This window comes from Hyla sarda, unplaced genomic scaffold, assembly GCF_029499605.1.
Source record: "Hyla sarda isolate aHylSar1 unplaced genomic scaffold, aHylSar1.hap1 scaffold_502, whole genome shotgun sequence".
Lineage (NCBI taxonomy): Eukaryota > Metazoa > Chordata > Amphibia > Anura > Hylidae > Hyla > Hyla sarda.
In genome coordinates this window covers 203180-221230 of record NW_026610513.1, presented here as the reverse complement: position 1 = coordinate 221230, position 18051 = coordinate 203180, and the positions used below count along the sequence as shown (strand labels likewise).

General features: G+C 48.1%; 7 non-coding genes across 7 annotated transcripts; all 7 read right to left on the bottom strand.

Annotated features, from left to right (window-relative positions):
- Positions 1-1130: 1130 nt before the first annotated feature.
- LOC130337606 (U2 spliceosomal RNA) lies at positions 1131-1321 on the bottom strand. Its single transcript, XR_008878462.1, has one exon. It is a non-coding gene; the product is annotated as a U2 spliceosomal RNA (small nuclear RNA).
- A 2090-nt stretch (positions 1322-3411) lies between these two features.
- Positions 3412-3602, bottom strand: LOC130337605 (U2 spliceosomal RNA). Its single transcript, XR_008878461.1, has one exon. It is a non-coding gene; the product is annotated as a U2 spliceosomal RNA (small nuclear RNA).
- A 2088-nt stretch (positions 3603-5690) lies between these two features.
- On the bottom strand, positions 5691-5881 carry LOC130337604 (U2 spliceosomal RNA). The gene has a single exon (XR_008878460.1). It is a non-coding gene; the product is annotated as a U2 spliceosomal RNA (small nuclear RNA).
- A 5118-nt stretch (positions 5882-10999) lies between these two features.
- On the bottom strand, positions 11000-11190 carry LOC130337603 (U2 spliceosomal RNA). Its single transcript, XR_008878459.1, has one exon. It is a non-coding gene; the product is annotated as a U2 spliceosomal RNA (small nuclear RNA).
- A 2087-nt stretch (positions 11191-13277) lies between these two features.
- LOC130337600 (U2 spliceosomal RNA) lies at positions 13278-13468 on the bottom strand. The gene has a single exon (XR_008878457.1). It is a non-coding gene; the product is annotated as a U2 spliceosomal RNA (small nuclear RNA).
- A 2086-nt stretch (positions 13469-15554) lies between these two features.
- Positions 15555-15745, bottom strand: LOC130337599 (U2 spliceosomal RNA). Its single transcript, XR_008878456.1, has one exon. It is a non-coding gene; the product is annotated as a U2 spliceosomal RNA (small nuclear RNA).
- Positions 15746-17825: 2080 nt separating this feature from the next.
- LOC130337598 (U2 spliceosomal RNA) lies at positions 17826-18016 on the bottom strand. Its single transcript, XR_008878455.1, has one exon. It is a non-coding gene; the product is annotated as a U2 spliceosomal RNA (small nuclear RNA).
- Positions 18017-18051: the final 35 nt, after the last annotated feature.

The window sequence follows — 18051 nt, the reverse complement described above, 5'->3', positions numbered from 1 at the left end:
TTTCCCTTCTCTTCCTCTTACTTTTTTTTCACGTTTTTTTACGTTTTTCTCCTTTTCGCCTCTTTTCTGGGCGTATTATTCTTCTTTTTCTTCTTTTTTTTCGTCTAATGCATACCCCATCAGTGCAGCAATGCTTATTCAATACCGCCAGCAGATGGAGACACTGGGGGATAATTTTCTAAGGATTTATACTGATTTTTCCTGTCTGAATTTGTCGCACAGAAAGTTGCAGGCCAAATATGTGTGACATTTCTGCGACTTTAGCTTCTAGAGCATTTTTACAACATTATACATAGGTGCTGAATACATAAAAAGCGACTGTTCAGCGACAGACAAGTCGCATCGGCTGAAAGTAGGCCAGAATGTCAGTCCATGTTGGAGCAGGTTTAGATACAGTCTAAAGTATAGATCTCAAAGTCTGTGCACAGAATTTAGCAAGGGCCTCGCACCTTCTGATGCATCAGGTAGGTGCACAATAGCATAGCCTAACCCTCTGTACTTTGGTCTATATTGATGCGGGACATAGACAGCCAGCTGATGACCAATCCATTAGTGCAATGGATGGCTGGAAGCATTTGTCTTTGCCTTTGCAATACCACAGAAGCAATGCATGGTCAATGTACAGCAATGACACACCTGTGTGAACAGCCAGGAGACCCCCCCCCCCCCCCCCATGTTATGTTACATAGTTACATAGTTAGTACGGTCGAAAAAAGACATATGTCCATCAAGTTCAACCAGGGAATTAAGGGGTAGGGGTGTGGCGCGATATTGGGGAAGGGATGAGATTTTATATTTCTTCATAAGCATTAATCTTATTTTGTCAATTAGGAACATTCAGCACCCACCCGCTATCAAGGCAGCTGCCTATCATGTCATGCCCTACCTGCACAGGTGTGCTGGCTACTCAAATGATCCAATTAAGGAGGCCATTTAGTCAGCAGCAGCAGAAGTCCTGTGCCTGGACGCTCCAACAGCGGCCAGACACAAGCAGAAGCAGCAGAAGCAGCAGCAGCAGCACCACCTTTTGTTTTTTGGCTGCAGCAGCAAGGCCCACAGGGCTGGCTAGCTGGCTAGCCAGCAAGCAGGTAGCAATGAAAGTAGGAATCTTTCTTTTTAACCCTGTAAGGGGGTGGTGCACTGTACCCGAAGATACTGCCATATCGGGTCAATGCATAGGGCGACGGAAGCAAGCTTCGAAATCGGCCCCCGTTCTCAAAAATCCATTTAATATATGGTCCCCAGATAGGGGACGTATCAGATATTAAACTGATAAGAACAGATACTACACTTGATCTTAGCCAAAAGGCCGAGAAGCGATAACCGTGAAAGGGGCGGGCCCAACAAGGTCCCCTTCATGGGCACTATCACTGCTTGCTGTCAGGGAGGCTGCCAGACAATTTTCCATGCACACTCTGGGCTGGGGGGCAGTCAACCACCAGTACACACAGCAGAACCTAAACCCATACCATTATTGCTAAGCAGCAAGACAGGGGCCCATTGCACTCCCACGGGGCCTTTTTAAATGCAATCCATAACCCGGATTTGCCAGGAACCCTTCTTACTCCTCCTACTTGCATGTGACACTGGGCTTAGGATCTGCATAGGAAACACACACACAAGCACACACCTACCTTTGTTGCCTGCAGATGCCTCCTTGGCTGTCCCCAAACGGTATCAAACCAACACCCACGGGAAGCTGTAAGCATAGAGGACATGCCTGCACCCCATTGGACTTACCTGTGTGGGTTAAATCCGGGTTATTTGACAACCTATGGCGGTGATGGTTCTGCTCAGGCAGAGCAGTGCTGATGCTCCTCATAAAGCTGTCGCTGCTGTGAAGGTTCTAGGTGACATCACAAATCCCTATGGTTACATACACAACAAAGCTGGGTTGTTGTTGTTTACACTCTGCAAGGCCTGTGGAAGTGAGTGACATCATAGCACTGTAGTTCTGAGGGTTCTAGATGGATGCAACAATCTCCTGTTGCTTCTATGAAGGCCATAATAGACGACATCACCAAACAGCTCCATAGTCACATACACAGCAAAGGAGAGATGTTGTTTACACCTAGTGATGTCAGTGGTATTGAGTGACATCACAGCACAGTGCTAAGGCTCCTGGGCCTGGACACAGCAGCGGCTGCAATATCTCAACGGAGAATACGTTTATATATATGTGTGTGTGTGCGCGTATATATATATATATATATATATATATATATATATATATATATATATTTCTCCGCCGAAATCACTTTTAAACCCATTTCCACCTTTTTTTCCCTTCTCTTCCTCTTACTTTTTTTTCACGTTTTTTTACGTTTTTCTCCTTTTCGCCTCTTTTCTGGGCGTATTATTCTTCTTTTTCTTCTTTTTTTTCGTCTAATGCATACCCCATCAGTGCAGCAATGCTTATTCAATACCGCCAGCAGATGGAGACACTGGGGGATAATTTTCTAAGGATTTATACTGATTTTTCCTGTCTGAATTTGTCGCACAGAAAGTTGCAGGCCAAATATGTGTGACATTTCTGCGACTTTAGCTTCTAGAGCATTTTTACAACATTATACATAGGTGCTGAATACATAAAAAGCGACTGTTCAGCGACAGACAAGTCGCATCGGCTGAAAGTAGGCCAGAATGTCAGTCCATGTTGGAGCAGGTTTAGATACAGTCTAAAGTATAGATCTCAAAGTCTGTGCACAGAATTTAGCAAGGGCCTCGCACCTTCTGATGCATCAGGTAGGTGCACAATAGCATAGCCTAACCCTCTGTACTTTGGTCTATATTGATGCGGGACATAGACAGCCAGCTGATGACCAATCCATTAGTGCAATGGATGGCTGGAAGCATTTGTCTTTGCCTTTGCAATACCACAGAAGCAATGCATGGTCAATGTACAGCAATGACACACCTGTGTGAACAGCCAGGAGACCCCCCCCCCCCCCCCCATGTTATGTTACATAGTTACATAGTTAGTACGGTCGAAAAAAGACATATGTCCATCAAGTTCAACCAGGGAATTAAGGGGTAGGGGTGTGGCGCGATATTGGGGAAGGGATGAGATTTTATATTTCTTCATAAGCATTAATCTTATTTTGTCAATTAGGAACATTCAGCACCCACCCGCTATCAAGGCAGCTGCCTATCATGTCATGCCCTACCTGCACAGGTGTGCTGGCTACTCAAATGATCCAATTAAGGAGGCCATTTAGTCAGCAGCAGCAGAAGTCCTGTGCCTGGACGCTCCAACAGCGGCCAGACACAAGCAGAAGCAACAGAAGCAGCAGCAGCAGCACCACCTTTTGTTTTTTGGCTGCAGCAGCAAGGCCCACAGGGCTGGCTAGCTGGCTAGCCAGCAAGCAGGTAGCAATGAAAGTAGGAATCTTTCTTTTTAACCCTGTAAGGGGGTGGTGCACTGTACCCGAAGATACTGCCATATCGGGTCAATGCATAGGGCGACGGAAGCAAGCTTCGAAATCGGCCCCCGTTCTCAAAAATCCATTTAATATATGGTCCCCAGATAGGGGACGTATCAGATATTAAACTGATAAGAACAGATACTACACTTGATCTTAGCCAAAAGGCCGAGAAGCGATAACCGTGAAAGGGGCGGGCCCAACAAGGTCCCCTTCATGGGCACTATCACTGCTTGCTGTCAGGGAGGCTGCCAGACAATTTTCCATGCACACTCTGGGCTGGGGGGCAGTCAACCACCAGTACACACAGCAGAACCTAAACCCATACCATTATTGCTAAGCAGCAAGACAGGGGCCCATTGCACTCCCACGGGGCCTTTTTAAATGCAATCCATAACCCGGATTTGCCAGGAACCCTTCTTACTCCTCCTACTTGCATGTGACACTGGGCTTAGGATCTGCATAGGAAACACACACACAAGCACACACCTACCTTTGTTGCCTGCAGATGCCTCCTTGGCTGTCCCCAAACGGTATCAAACCAACACCCACGGGAAGCTGTAAGCATAGAGGACATGCCTGCACCCCATTGGACTTACCTGTGTGGGTTAAATCCGGGTTATTTGACAACCTATGGCGGTGATGGTTCTGCTCAGGCAGAGCAGTGCTGATGCTCCTCATAAAGCTGTCGCTGCTGTGAAGGTTCTAGGTGACATCACAAATCCCTATGGTTACATACACAACAAAGCTGGGTTGTTGTTGTTTACACTCTGCAAGGCCTGTGGAAGTGAGTGACATCATAGCACTGTAGTTCTGAGGGTTCTAGATGGATGCAACAATCTCCTGTTGCTTCTATGAAGGCCATAATAGACGACATCACCAAACAGCTCCATAGTCACATACACAGCAAAGGAGAGATGTTGTTTACACCTAGTGATGTCAGTGGTATTGAGTGACATCACAGCACAGTGCTAAGGCTCCTGGGCCTGGACACAGCAGCGGCTGCAATATCTCAACGGAGAATACGTTTATATATATGTGTGTGTGTGCGCGTATATATATATATATATATATATATATATATATATATATATATATTTCTCCGCCGAAATCACTTTTAAACCCATTTCCACCTTTTTTTCCCTTCTCTTCCTCTTACTTTTTTTTCACGTTTTTTTAAGTTTTTCTCCTTTTCGCCTCTTTTCTGGGCGTATTATTCTTCTTTTTCTTCTTTTTTTTCGTCTAATGCATACCCCATCAGTGCAGCAATGCTTATTCAATACCGCCAGCAGATGGAGACACTGGGGGATAATTTTCTAAGGATTTATACTGATTTTTCCTGTCTGAATTTGTCGCACAGAAAGTTGCAGGCCAAATATGTGTGACATTTCTGCGACTTTAGCTTCTAGAGCATTTTTACAACATTATACATAGGTGCTGAATACATAAAAAGCGACTGTTCAGCGACAGACAAGTCGCATCGGCTGAAAGTAGGCCAGAATGTCAGTCCATGTTGGAGCAGGTTTAGATACAGTCTAAAGTATAGATCTCAAAGTCTGTGCACAGAATTTAGCAAGGGCCTCGCACCTTCTGATGCATCAGGTAGGTGCACAATAGCATAGCCTAACCCTCTGTACTTTGGTCTATATTGATGCGGGACATAGACAGCCAGCTGATGACCAATCCATTAGTGCAATGGATGGCTGGAAGCATTTGTCTTTGCCTTTGCAATACCACAGAAGCAATGCATGGTCAATGTACAGCAATGACACACCTGTGTGAACAGCCAGGAGACCCCCCCCCCCCCCCCCATGTTATGTTACATAGTTACATAGTTAGTACGGTCGAAAAAAGACATATGTCCATCAAGTTCAACCAGGGAATTAAGGGGTAGGGGTGTGGCGCGATATTGGGGAAGGGATGAGATTTTATATTTCTTCATAAGCATTAATCTTATTTTGTCAATTAGGAACATTCAGCACCCACCCGCTATCAAGGCAGCTGCCTATCATGTCATGCCCTACCTGCACAGGTGTGCTGGCTACTCAAATGATCCAATTAAGGAGGCCATTTAGTCAGCAGCAGCAGAAGTCCTGTGCCTGGACGCTCCAACAGCGGCCAGACACAAGCAGAAGCAGCAGAAGCAGCAGCAGCAGCACCACCTTTTGTTTTTTGGCTGCAGCAGCAAGGCCCACAGGGCTGGCTAGCTGGCTAGCCAGCAAGCAGGTAGCAATGAAAGTAGGAATCTTTCTTTTTAACCCTGTAAGGGGGTGGTGCACTGTACCCGAAGATACTGCCATATCGGGTCAATGCATAGGGCGACGGAAGCAAGCTTCGAAATCGGCCCCCGTTCTCAAAAATCCATTTAATATATGGTCCCCAGATAGGGGACGTATCAGATATTAAACTGATAAGAACAGATACTACACTTGATCTTAGCCAAAAGGCCGAGAAGCGATAACCGTGAAAGGGGCGGGCCCAACAAGGTCCCCTTCATGGGCACTATCACTGCTTGCTGTCAGGGAGGCTGCCAGACAATTTTCCATGCACACTCTGGGCTGGGGGGCAGTCAACCACCAGTACACACAGCAGAACCTAAACCCATACCATTATTGCTAAGCAGCAAGACAGGGGCCCATTGCACTCCCACGGGGCCTTTTTAAATGCAATCCATAACCCGGATTTGCCAGGAACCCTTCTTACTCCTCCTACTTGCATGTGACACTGGGCTTAGGATCTGCATAGGAAACACACACACAAGCACACACCTACCTTTGTTGCCTGCAGATGCCTCCTTGGCTGTCCCCAAACGGTATCAAACCAACACCCACGGGAAGCTGTAAGCATAGAGGACATGCCTGCACCCCATTGGACTTACCTGTGTGGGTTAAATCCGGGTTATTTGACAACCTATGGCGGTGATGGTTCTGCTCAGGCAGAGCAGTGCTGATGCTCCTCATAAAGCTGTCGCTGCTGTGAAGGTTCTAGGTGACATCACAAATCCCTATGGTTACATACACAACAAAGCTGGGTTGTTGTTGTTTACACTCTGCAAGGCCTGTGGAAGTGAGTGACATCATAGCACTGTAGTTCTGAGGGTTCTAGATGGATGCAACAATCTCCTGTTGCTTCTATGAAGGCCATAATAGACGACATCACCAAACAGCTCCATAGTCACATACACAGCAAAGGAGAGATGTTGTTTACACCTAGTGATGTCAGTGGTATTGAGTGACATCACAGCACAGTGCTAAGGCTCCTGGGCCTGGACACAGCAGCGGCTGCAATATCTCAACGGAGAATACGTTTATATATATGTGTGTGTGTGCGCGTATATATATATATATATATATATATATATATATATATATATATATATATATTCTCCGCCGAAATCACTTTTAAACCCATTTCCACCTTTTTTTCCCTTCTCTTCCTCTTACTTTTTTTTCACGTTTTTTTACGTTTTTCTCCTTTTCGCCTCTTTTCTGGGCGTATTATTCTTCTTTTTCTTCTTTTTTTTCGTCTAATGCATACCCCATCAGTGCAGCAATGCTTATTCAATACCGCCAGCAGATGGAGACACTGGGGGATAATTTTCTAAGGATTTATACTGATTTTTCCTGTCTGAATTTGTCGCACAGAAAGTTGCAGGCCAAATATGTGTGACATTTCTGCGACTTTAGCTTCTAGAGCATTTTTACAACATTATACATGTCACGATTCGGCTTCCAGATAGTGGATCCTCTGTGCCAGAGAGGGATTGGCGTGGACCGTGCTAGTGGACCGGTTCTAAGCCACTACTGGTTTTCACCAGAGCCCGCCGCAAAGCGGGATGGTCTTGCTGCGGCGGTAGTGACCAGGTCGTATCCACTAGCAACGGCTCAACCTCTCTGGCTGCTGAAGATAGGCGCGGTACAAGGGAGTAGGCAGAAGCAAGGTCAGACGTAGCAGAAGGTCGGGGGCAGGCGGCAAGGTTCGTAGTCAGGATGGGTAGCAGAAGTTCAGGTACACAGGCTTTGGACACACTAAACGCTTTCACTGGCACAAGGCAACAAGATCCGGCAAGGGAGTGCAAGGGAGGAGACTAGATATAGGCAGGGAACAGGTGGGAACCAATTAAGCTAATTGGGCCAGGCACCAATCATTGGTGCACTGGCCCTTTAAGTCTCAGAGAGCTGGCGCGCGCGCGCCCTAGAGAGCGGAGCCGCGCGCGCCAGCACATGACAGCAGGGGACCGGGACGGGTAAGTGACCTGGGATGCGACTCGCGAGCGGGCGCGTCCCGCTGTGCGAATCGCATCCCCAACGGCCAAGACAGTGCAGCGCTCCCGGTCAGCGGGACTGACCGGGGCGCTGCAGGGAGAAAGACGCCGTGAGCGCTCCGGGGAGGAGCGGGGACCCGGAGCGCTAGGCGTAACAGTACCCCCCCCCCTTAGGTCTCCCCTTCTCTTTGTCCGGTAACTGCCTCCCCTGGGATGAGGACACCTGGAAAGAATGGAGGGTTTCCTCAACGGCAGGCAGTACAGCAGGAGTGGGAATGGGGAGGGAGGGCAGAGGGCGAGGCCTGGCACGGGGCAGTGTGACACCAGGACGGGGGCCATGGGGAGGCACAGAGGCTTGCCTGATGGGACTGGGAGGGGGGGAGAGGCACTTCCTGTGGCAGGCAGAGTCCCAGTTCCTGATCTCCCCGGTGGTCCAATCAATGGTGGGGGAATGAAGCCGGAGCCAAGGCAGACCGAGGAGGACCTCAGAGGTACAGTTGGGGAGAATGAAGAACTCAATCCTTTCGTGGTGGGGTCCGATAGACATCAGGAGGGGTTCTGTGCGGTAACGCACGGTGCAGTCCAATCTGGCTCCGTTGACCGCGGAAATGTAGAGCGGTTTGACGAGACGGGTCACCGGGATGCTGAATCTATTAACAAAGGACTCCAACATAAAATTCCCGGAGGCACCAGAGTCCAAGCAGGCCACGGCTGAGATGGAGGAGTTGGCTGTAGGGGAAATCCGCACGGGCACCGTGAGACGTGGAGAAGAAGACTTAGAAGCAAAAGATGCCACACCCACGTGAGCTGGGTGCGTGCGTGCGTTTCCCAGGCGTGGAGGACGGATAGGGCAATCCACCAAGAAATGCTCAGTACTGGCACAATACAGACAGAGATTTTCTTCTCTACGGCGATTCCTCTCTTCCTGGGTCAGGCGAGACCGATCCACTTGCATGGCCTCCTCGGCGGGAGACCCAGGCGAAGACTGCAAAGGATGCTGTGGGAGAGGAGCCCAGAGATCTAAGTCTTTTTCCTGGCGGAGCTCTTGGTGTCGCTCAGAAAAACGCATGTCAATGCGGGTAGCCAAATGGATGAGTTCTTGGAGGTTGGCAGGAATCTCTCGTGCGGCCAGCACATCCTTGATGCGACTGGATAGGCCTTTTTTAAAGGTCGCGCAGAGAGCCTCATTATTCCAGGATAGTTCAGAAGCAAAAGTACGGAATTGTATGGCGTACTCGCCAACGGAAGAATTACCCTGGACCAGGTTCAGCAAGGCAGTCTCAGCAGAAGAGGCTCGGGCAGGTTCCTCAAAGACACTTCGGACTTCAGCAAAGAAGGACTGGACTGTGGCTGTGGCAGGATCATTGCGGTCCCAGAGCGGTGTGGCCCAAGACAAGGCCTTTCCTGAAAGAAGACTTACTACGAACGCCACCTTAGACCGTTCTGTAGGAAACAAGTCTGACAACATCTCCATATGCAGGGAACACTGAGACAAAAATCCACGGCAGAGTCTGGAGTCCCCATCAAATTTGTCCGGCAGGGACAAGCGGAGGTTAGGAGCGGCCACTCGCTGCGGAGGAGGTGCAGGAGCTGGCGGAGGAGATGGTTGCTGCTGTAGCAGAGGCAGAATTTGCTGTAACATGGCGGTCAACTGCGACAGCTGCTGTCCTTGTTGGGCAATCTGCTGCGATTGCTGAGCGACCACCGTGGGAAGATCAGCGAGACTTGGCAGCGGCACCTCAGCGGGATCCATGGCCGGATCTACTGTCACGATTCGGCTTCCAGATAGTGGATCCTCTGTGCCAGAGAGGGATTGGCGTGGACCGTGCTAGTGGACCGGTTCTAAGCCACTACTGGTTTTCACCAGAGCCCGCCGCAAAGCGGGATGGTCTTGCTGCGGCGGTAGTGACCAGGTCGTATCCACTAGCAACGGCTCAACCTCTCTGGCTGCTGAAGATAGGCGCGGTACAAGGGAGTAGGCAGAAGCAAGGTCAGACGTAGCAGAAGGTCGGGGGCAGGCGGCAAGGTTCGTAGTCAGGATGGGTAGCAGAAGTTCAGGTACACAGGCTTTGGACACACTAAACGCTTTCACTGGCACAAGGCAACAAGATCCGGCAAGGGAGTGCAAGGGAGGAGACTAGATATAGGCAGGGAACAGGTGGGAACCAATTAAGCTAATTGGGCCAGGCACCAATCATTGGTGCACTGGCCCTTTAAGTCTCAGAGAGCTGGCGCGCGCGCGCCCTAGAGAGCGGAGCCGCGCGCGCCAGCACATGACAGCAGGGGACCGGGACGGGTAAGTGACCTGGGATGCGACTCGCGAGCGGGCGCGTCCCGCTGTGCGAATCGCATCCCCAACGGCCAAGACAGTGCAGCGCTCCCGGTCAGCGGGACTGACCGGGGCGCTGCAGGGAGAAAGACGCCGTGAGCGCTCCGGGGAGGAGCGGGGACCCGTAGCGCTAGGCGTAACAATACATAGGTGCTGAATACATAAAAAGCGACTGTTCAGCGACAGACAAGTCGCATCGGCTGAAAGTAGGCCAGAATGTCAGTCCATGTTGGAGCAGGTTTAGATACAGTCTAAAGTATAGATCTCAAAGTCTGTGCACAGAATTTAGCAAGGGCCTCGCACCTTCTGATGCATCAGGTAGGTGCACAATAGCATAGCCTAACCCTCTGTACTTTGGTCTATATTGATGCGGGACATAGACAGCCAGCTGATGACCAATCCATTAGTGCAATGGATGGCTGGAAGCATTTGTCTTTGCCTTTGCAATACCACAGAAGCAATGCATGGTCAATGTACAGCAATGACACACCTGTGTGAACAGCCAGGAGACCCCCCCCCCCCCCCCCATGTTATGTTACATAGTTACATAGTTAGTACGGTCGAAAAAAGACATATGTCCATCAAGTTCAACCAGGGAATTAAGGGGTAGGGGTGTGGCGCGATATTGGGGAAGGGATGAGATTTTATATTTCTTCATAAGCATTAATCTTATTTTGTCAATTAGGAACATTCAGCACCCACCCGCTATCAAGGCAGCTGCCTATCATGTCATGCCCTACCTGCACAGGTGTGCTGGCTACTCAAATGATCCAATTAAGGAGGCCATTTAGTCAGCAGCAGCAGAAGTCCTGTGCCTGGACGCTCCAACAGCGGCCAGACACAAGCAGAAGCAGCAGAAGCAGCAGCAGCAGCACCACCTTTTGTTTTTTGGCTGCAGCAGCAAGGCCCACAGGGCTGGCTAGCTGGCTAGCCAGCAAGCAGGTAGCAATGAAAGTAGGAATCTTTCTTTTTAACCCTGTAAGGGGGTGGTGCACTGTACCCGAAGATACTGCCATATCGGGTCAATGCATAGGGCGACGGAAGCAAGCTTCGAAATCGGCCCCCGTTCTCAAAAATCCATTTAATATATGGTCCCCAGATAGGGGACGTATCAGATATTAAACTGATAAGAACAGATACTACACTTGATCTTAGCCAAAAGGCCGAGAAGCGATAACCGTGAAAGGGGCGGGCCCAACAAGGTCCCCTTCATGGGCACTATCACTGCTTGCTGTCAGGGAGGCTGCCAGACAATTTTCCATGCACACTCTGGGCTGGGGGGCAGTCAACCACCAGTACACACAGCAGAACCTAAACCCATACCATTATTGCTAAGCAGCAAGACAGGGGCCCATTGCACTCCCACGGGGCCTTTTTAAATGCAATCCATAACCCGGATTTGCCAGGAACCCTTCTTACTCCTCCTACTTGCATGTGACACTGGGCTTAGGATCTGCATAGGAAACACACACACAAGCACACACCTACCTTTGTTGCCTGCAGATGCCTCCTTGGCTGTCCCCAAACGGTATCAAACCAACACCCACGGGAAGCTGTAAGCATAGAGGACATGCCTGCACCCCATTGGACTTACCTGTGTGGGTTAAATCCGGGTTATTTGACAACCTATGGCGGTGATGGTTCTGCTCAGGCAGAGCAGTGCTGATGCTCCTCATAAAGCTGTCGCTGCTGTGAAGGTTCTAGGTGACATCACAAATCCCTATGGTTACATACACAACAAAGCTGGGTTGTTGTTGTTTACACTCTGCAAGGCCTGTGGAAGTGAGTGACATCATAGCACTGTAGTTCTGAGGGTTCTAGATGGATGCAACAATCTCCTGTTGCTTCTATGAAGGCCATAATAGACGACATCACCAAACAGCTCCATAGTCACATACACAGCAAAGGAGAGATGTTGTTTACACCTAGTGATGTCAGTGGTATTGAGTGACATCACAGCACAGTGCTAAGGCTCCTGGGCCTGGACACAGCAGCGGCTGCAATATCTCAACGGAGAATACGTTTATATATATGTGTGTGTGTGCGCGTATATATATATATATATATATATATATATATATATATATATATATTTCTCCGCCGAAATCACTTTTAAACCCATTTCCACCTTTTTTTCCCTTCTCTTCCTCTTACTTTTTTTTCACGTTTTTTTACGTTTTTCTCCTTTTCGCCTCTTTTCTGGGCGTATTATTCTTCTTTTTCTTCTTTTTTTTCGTCTAATGCATACCCCATCAGTGCAGCAATGCTTATTCAATACCGCCAGCAGATGGAGACACTGGGGGATAATTTTCTAAGGATTTATACTGATTTTTCCTGTCTGAATTTGTCGCACAGAAAGTTGCAGGCCAAATATGTGTGACATTTCTGCGACTTTAGCTTCTAGAGCATTTTTACAACATTATACATAGGTGCTGAATACATAAAAAGCGACTGTTCAGCGACAGACAAGTCGCATCGGCTGAAAGTAGGCCAGAATGTCAGTCCATGTTGGAGCAGGTTTAGATACAGTCTAAAGTATAGATCTCAAAGTCTGTGCACAGAATTTAGCAAGGGCCTCGCACCTTCTGATGCATCAGGTAGGTGCACAATAGCATAGCCTAACCCTCTGTACTTTGGTCTATATTGATGCGGGACATAGACAGCCAGCTGATGACCAATCCATTAGTGCAATGGATGGCTGGAAGCATTTGTCTTTGCCTTTGCAATACCACAGAAGCAATGCATGGTCAATGTACAGCAATGACACACCTGTGTGAACAGCCAGGAGACCCCCCCCCCCCCCCCATGTTATGTTACATAGTTACATAGTTAGTACGGTCGAAAAAAGACATATGTCCATCAAGTTCAACCAGGGAATTAAGGGGTAGGGGTGTGGCGCGATATTGGGGAAGGGATGAGATTTTATATTTCTTCATAAGCATTAATCTTATTTTGTCAATTAGGAACATTCAGCACCCACCCGCTATCAAGGCAGCTGCCTATCATGTCATGCCCTACCTGCACAGGTGTGCTGGCTACTCAAATGATCCAATTAAGGAGGCCATTTAGTCAGCAGCAGCAGAAGTCCTGTGCCTGGACGCTCCAACAGCGGCCAGACACAAGCAGAAGCAGCAGAAGCAGCAGCAGCAGCACCACCTTTTGTTTTTTGGCTGCAGCAGCAAGGCCCACAGGGCTGGCTAGCTGGCTAGCCAGCAAGCAGGTAGCAATGAAAGTAGGAATCTTTCTTTTTAACCCTGTAAGGGGGTGGTGCACTGTACCCGAAGATACTGCCATATCGGGTCAATGCATAGGGCGACGGAAGCAAGCTTCGAAATCGGCCCCCGTTCTCAAAAATCCATTTAATATATGGTCCCCAGATAGGGGACGTATCAGATATTAAACTGATAAGAACAGATACTACACTTGATCTTAGCCAAAAGGCCGAGAAGCGATAACCGTGAAAGGGGCGGGCCCAACAAGGTCCCCTTCATGGGCACTATCACTGCTTGCTGTCAGGGAGGCTGCCAGACAATTTTCCATGCACACTCTGGGCTGGGGGGCAGTCAACCACCAGTACACACAGCAGAACCTAAACCCATACCATTATTGCTAAGCAGCAAGACAGGGGCCCATTGCACTCCCACGGGGCCTTTTTAAATGCAATCCATAACCCGGATTTGCCAGGAACCCTTCTTACTCCTCCTACTTGCATGTGACACTGGGCTTAGGATCTGCATAGGAAACACACACACAAGCACACACCTACCTTTGTTGCCTGCAGATGCCTCCTTGGCTGTCCCCAAACGGTATCAAACCAACACCCACGGGAAGCTGTAAGCATAGAGGACATGCCTGCACCCCATTGGACTTACCTGTGTGGGTTAAATCCGGGTTATTTGACAACCTATGGCGGTGATGGTTCTGCTCAGGCAGAGCAGTGCTGATGCTCCTCATAAAGCTGTCGCTGCTGTGAAGGTTCTAGGTGACATCACAAATCCCTATGGTTACATACACAACAAAGCTGGGTTGTTGTTGTTTACACTCTGCAAGGCCTGTGGAAGTGAGTGACATCATAGCACTGTAGTTCTGAGGGTTCTAGATGGATGCAACAATCTCCTGTTGCTTCTATGAAGGCCATAATAGACGACATCACCAAACAGCTCCATAGTCACATACACAGCAAAGGAGAGATGTTGTTTACACCTAGTGATGTCAGTGGTATTGAGTGACATCACAGCACAGTGCTAAGGCTCCTGGGCCTGGACACAGCAGCGGCTGCAATATCTCAACGGAGAATACGTTTATATATATGTGTGTGTGTGCGCGTATATATATATATATATATATATATATATATATATATATATATTTCTCCGCCGAAATCACTTTTAAACCCATTTCCACCTTTTTTTCCCTTCTCTTCCTCTTACTTTTTTTTCACGTTTTTTTACGTTTTTCTCCTTTTCGCCTCTTTTCTGGGCGTATTATTCTTCTTTTTCTTCTTTTTTTTCGTCTAATGCATACCCCATCAGTGCAGCAATGCTTATTCAATACCGCCAGCAGATGGAGACACTGGGGGATAATTTTCTAAGGATTTATACTGATTTTTCCTGTCTGAATTTGTCGCACAGAAAGTTGCAGGCCAAATATGTGTGACATTTCTGCGACTTTAGCTTCTAGAGCATTTTTACAACATTATACATAGGTGCTGAATACATAAAAAGCGACTGTTCAGCGACAGACAAGTCGCATCGGCTGAAAGTAGGCCAGAATGTCAGTCCATGTTGGAGCAGGTTTAGATACAGTCTAAAGTATAGATCTCAAAGTCTGTGCACAGAATTTAGCAAGGGCCTCGCACCTTCTGATGCATCAGGTAGGTGCACAATAGCATAGCCTAACCCTCTGTACTTTGGTCTATATTGATGCGGGACATAGACAGCCAGCTGATGACCAATCCATTAGTGCAATGGATGGCTGGAAGCATTTGTCTTTGCCTTTGCAATACCACAGAAGCAATGCATGGTCAATGTACAGCAATGACACACCTGTGTGAACAGCCAGGAGACCCCCCCCCCCCCCCCCATGTTATGTTACATAGTTACATAGTTAGTACGGTCGAAAAAAGACATATGTCCATCAAGTTCAACCAGGGAATTAAGGGGTAGGGGTGTGGCGCGATATTGGGGAAGGGATGAGATTTTATATTTCTTCATAAGCATTAATCTTATTTTGTCAATTAGGAACATTCAGCACCCACCCGCTATCAAGGCAGCTGCCTATCATGTCATGCCCTACCTGCACAGGTGTGCTGGCTACTCAAATGATCCAATTAAGGAGGCCATTTAGTCAGCAGCAGCAGAAGTCCTGTGCCTGGACGCTCCAACAGCGGCCAGACACAAGCAGAAGCAGCAGAAGCAGCAGCAGCAGCACCACCTTTTGTTTTTTGGCTGCAGCAGCAAGGCCCACAGGGCTGGCTAGCTGGCTAGCCAGCAAGCAGGTAGCAATGAAAGTAGGAATCTTTCTTTTTAACCCTGTAAGGGGGTGGTGCACTGTACCCGAAGATACTGCCATATCGGGTCAATGCATAGGGCGACGGAAGCAAGCTTCGAAATCGGCCCCCGTTCTCAAAAATCCATTTAATATATGGTCCCCAGATAGGGGACGTATCAGATATTAAACTGATAAGAACAGATACTACACTTGATCTTAGCCAAAAGGCCGAGAAGCGATAACCGTGAAAGGGGCGGGCCCAACAAGGTCCCCTTCATGGGCACTATCACTGCTTGCTGTCAGGGAGGCTGCCAGACAATTTTCCATGCACACTCTGGGCTGGGGGGCAGTCAACCACCAGTACACACAGCAGAACCTAAACCCATACCATTATTGCTAAGCAGCAAGACAGGGGCCCATTGCACTCCCACGGGGCCTTTTTAAATGCAATCCATAACCCGGATTTGCCAGGAACCCTTCTTACTCCTCCTACTTGCATGTGACACTGGGCTTAGGATCTGCATAGGAAACACACACACAAGCACACACCTACCTTTGTTGCCTGCAGATGCCTCCTTGGCTGTCCCCAAACGGTATCAAACCAACACCCACGGGAAGCTGTAAGCATAGAGGACATGCCTGCACCCCATTGGACTTACCTGTGTGGGTTAAATCCGGGTTATTTGACAACCTATGGCGGTGATGGTTCTGCTCAGGCAGAGCAGTGCTGATGCTCCTCATAAAGCTGTCGCTGCTGTGAAGGTTCTAGGTGACATCACAAATCCCTATGGTTACATACACAACAAAGCTGGGTTGTTGTTGTTTACACTCTGCAAGGCCTGTGGAAGTGAGTGACATCATAGCACTGTAGTTCTGAGGGTTCTAGATGGATGCAACAATCTCCTGTTGCTTCTATGAAGGCCATAATAGACGACATCACCAAACAGCTCCATAGTCACATACACAGCAAAGGAGAGATGTTGTTTACACCTAGTGATGTCAGTGGTATTGAGTGACATCACAGCACAGTGCTAAGGCTCCTGGGCCTGGACACAGCAGCGGCTGCAATATCTCAACGGAGAATACGTTTATATATATGTGTGTGTGTGCGCGTATATATATATATATATATATATATATATATATATATATATATATTCTCCGCCGAAATCACTTTTAAACCCATTTCCACCTTTTTTTCCCTTCTCTTCCTCTTACTTTTTTTTCACGTTTTTTTACGTTTTTCTCCTTTTCGCCTCTTTTCTGGGCGTATTATTCTTCTTTTTCTTCTTTTTTTTCGTCTAATGCATACCCCATCAGTGCAGCAATGCTTATTCAATACCGCCAGCAGATGGAGACACTGGGGGATAATTTTCTAAGGATTTATACTGATTTTTCCTGTCTGAATTTGTCGCACAGAAAGTTGCAGGCCAAATATGTGTGACATTTCTGCGACTTTAGCTTCTAGAGCATTTTTACAACATTATACATAGGTGCTGAATACATAAAAAGCGACTGTTCAGCGACAGACAAGTCGCATCGGCTGAAAGTAGGCCAGAATGTCAGTCCATGTTGGAGCAGGTTTAGATACAGTCTAAAGTATAGATCTCAAAGTCTGTGCACAGAATTTAGCAAGGGCCTCGCACCTTCTGATGCATCAGGTAGGTGCACAATAGCATAGCCTAACCCTCTGTACTTTGGTCTATATTGATGCGGGACATAGACAGCCAGCTGATGACCAATCCATTAGTGCAATGGATGGCTGGAAGCATTTGTCTTTGCCTTTGCAATACCACAGAAGCAATGCATGGTCAATGTACAGCAATGACACACCTGTGTGAACAGCCAGGAGACCCCCCCCCCCCCCCCATGTTATGTTACATAGTTACATAGTTAGTACGGTCGAAAAAAGACATATGTCCATCAAGTTCAACCAGGGAATTAAGGGGTAGGGGTGTGGCGCGATATTGGGGAAGGGATGAGATTTTATATTTCTTCATAAGCATTAATCTTATTTTGTCAATTAGGAACATTCAGCACCCACCCGCTATCAAGGCAGCTGCCTATCATGTCATGCCCTACCTGCACAGGTGTGCTGGCTACTCAAATGATCCAATTAAGGAGGCCATTTAGTCAGCAGCAGCAGAAGTCCTGTGCCTGGACGCTCCAACAGCGGCCAGACACAAGCAGAAGCAGCAGAAGCAGCAGCACCACCTTTTGTTTTTTGGCTGCAGCAGCAAGGCCCACAGGGCTGGCTAGCTGGCTAGCCAGCAAGCAGGTAGCAATGAAAGTAGGAATCTTTCTTTTTAACCCTGTAAGGGGGTGGTGCACTGTACCCGAAGATACTGCCATATCGGGTCAATGCATAGGGCGACGGAAGCAAGCTTCGAAATCGGCCCCCGTTCTCAAAAATCCATTTAATATATGGTCCCCAGATAGGGGACGTATCAGATATTAAACTGATAAGAACAGATACTACACTTGATCTTAGCCAAAAGGCCGAGAAGCGATAACCGTGAAAGGGGCGGGCCCAACAAGGTCCCCTT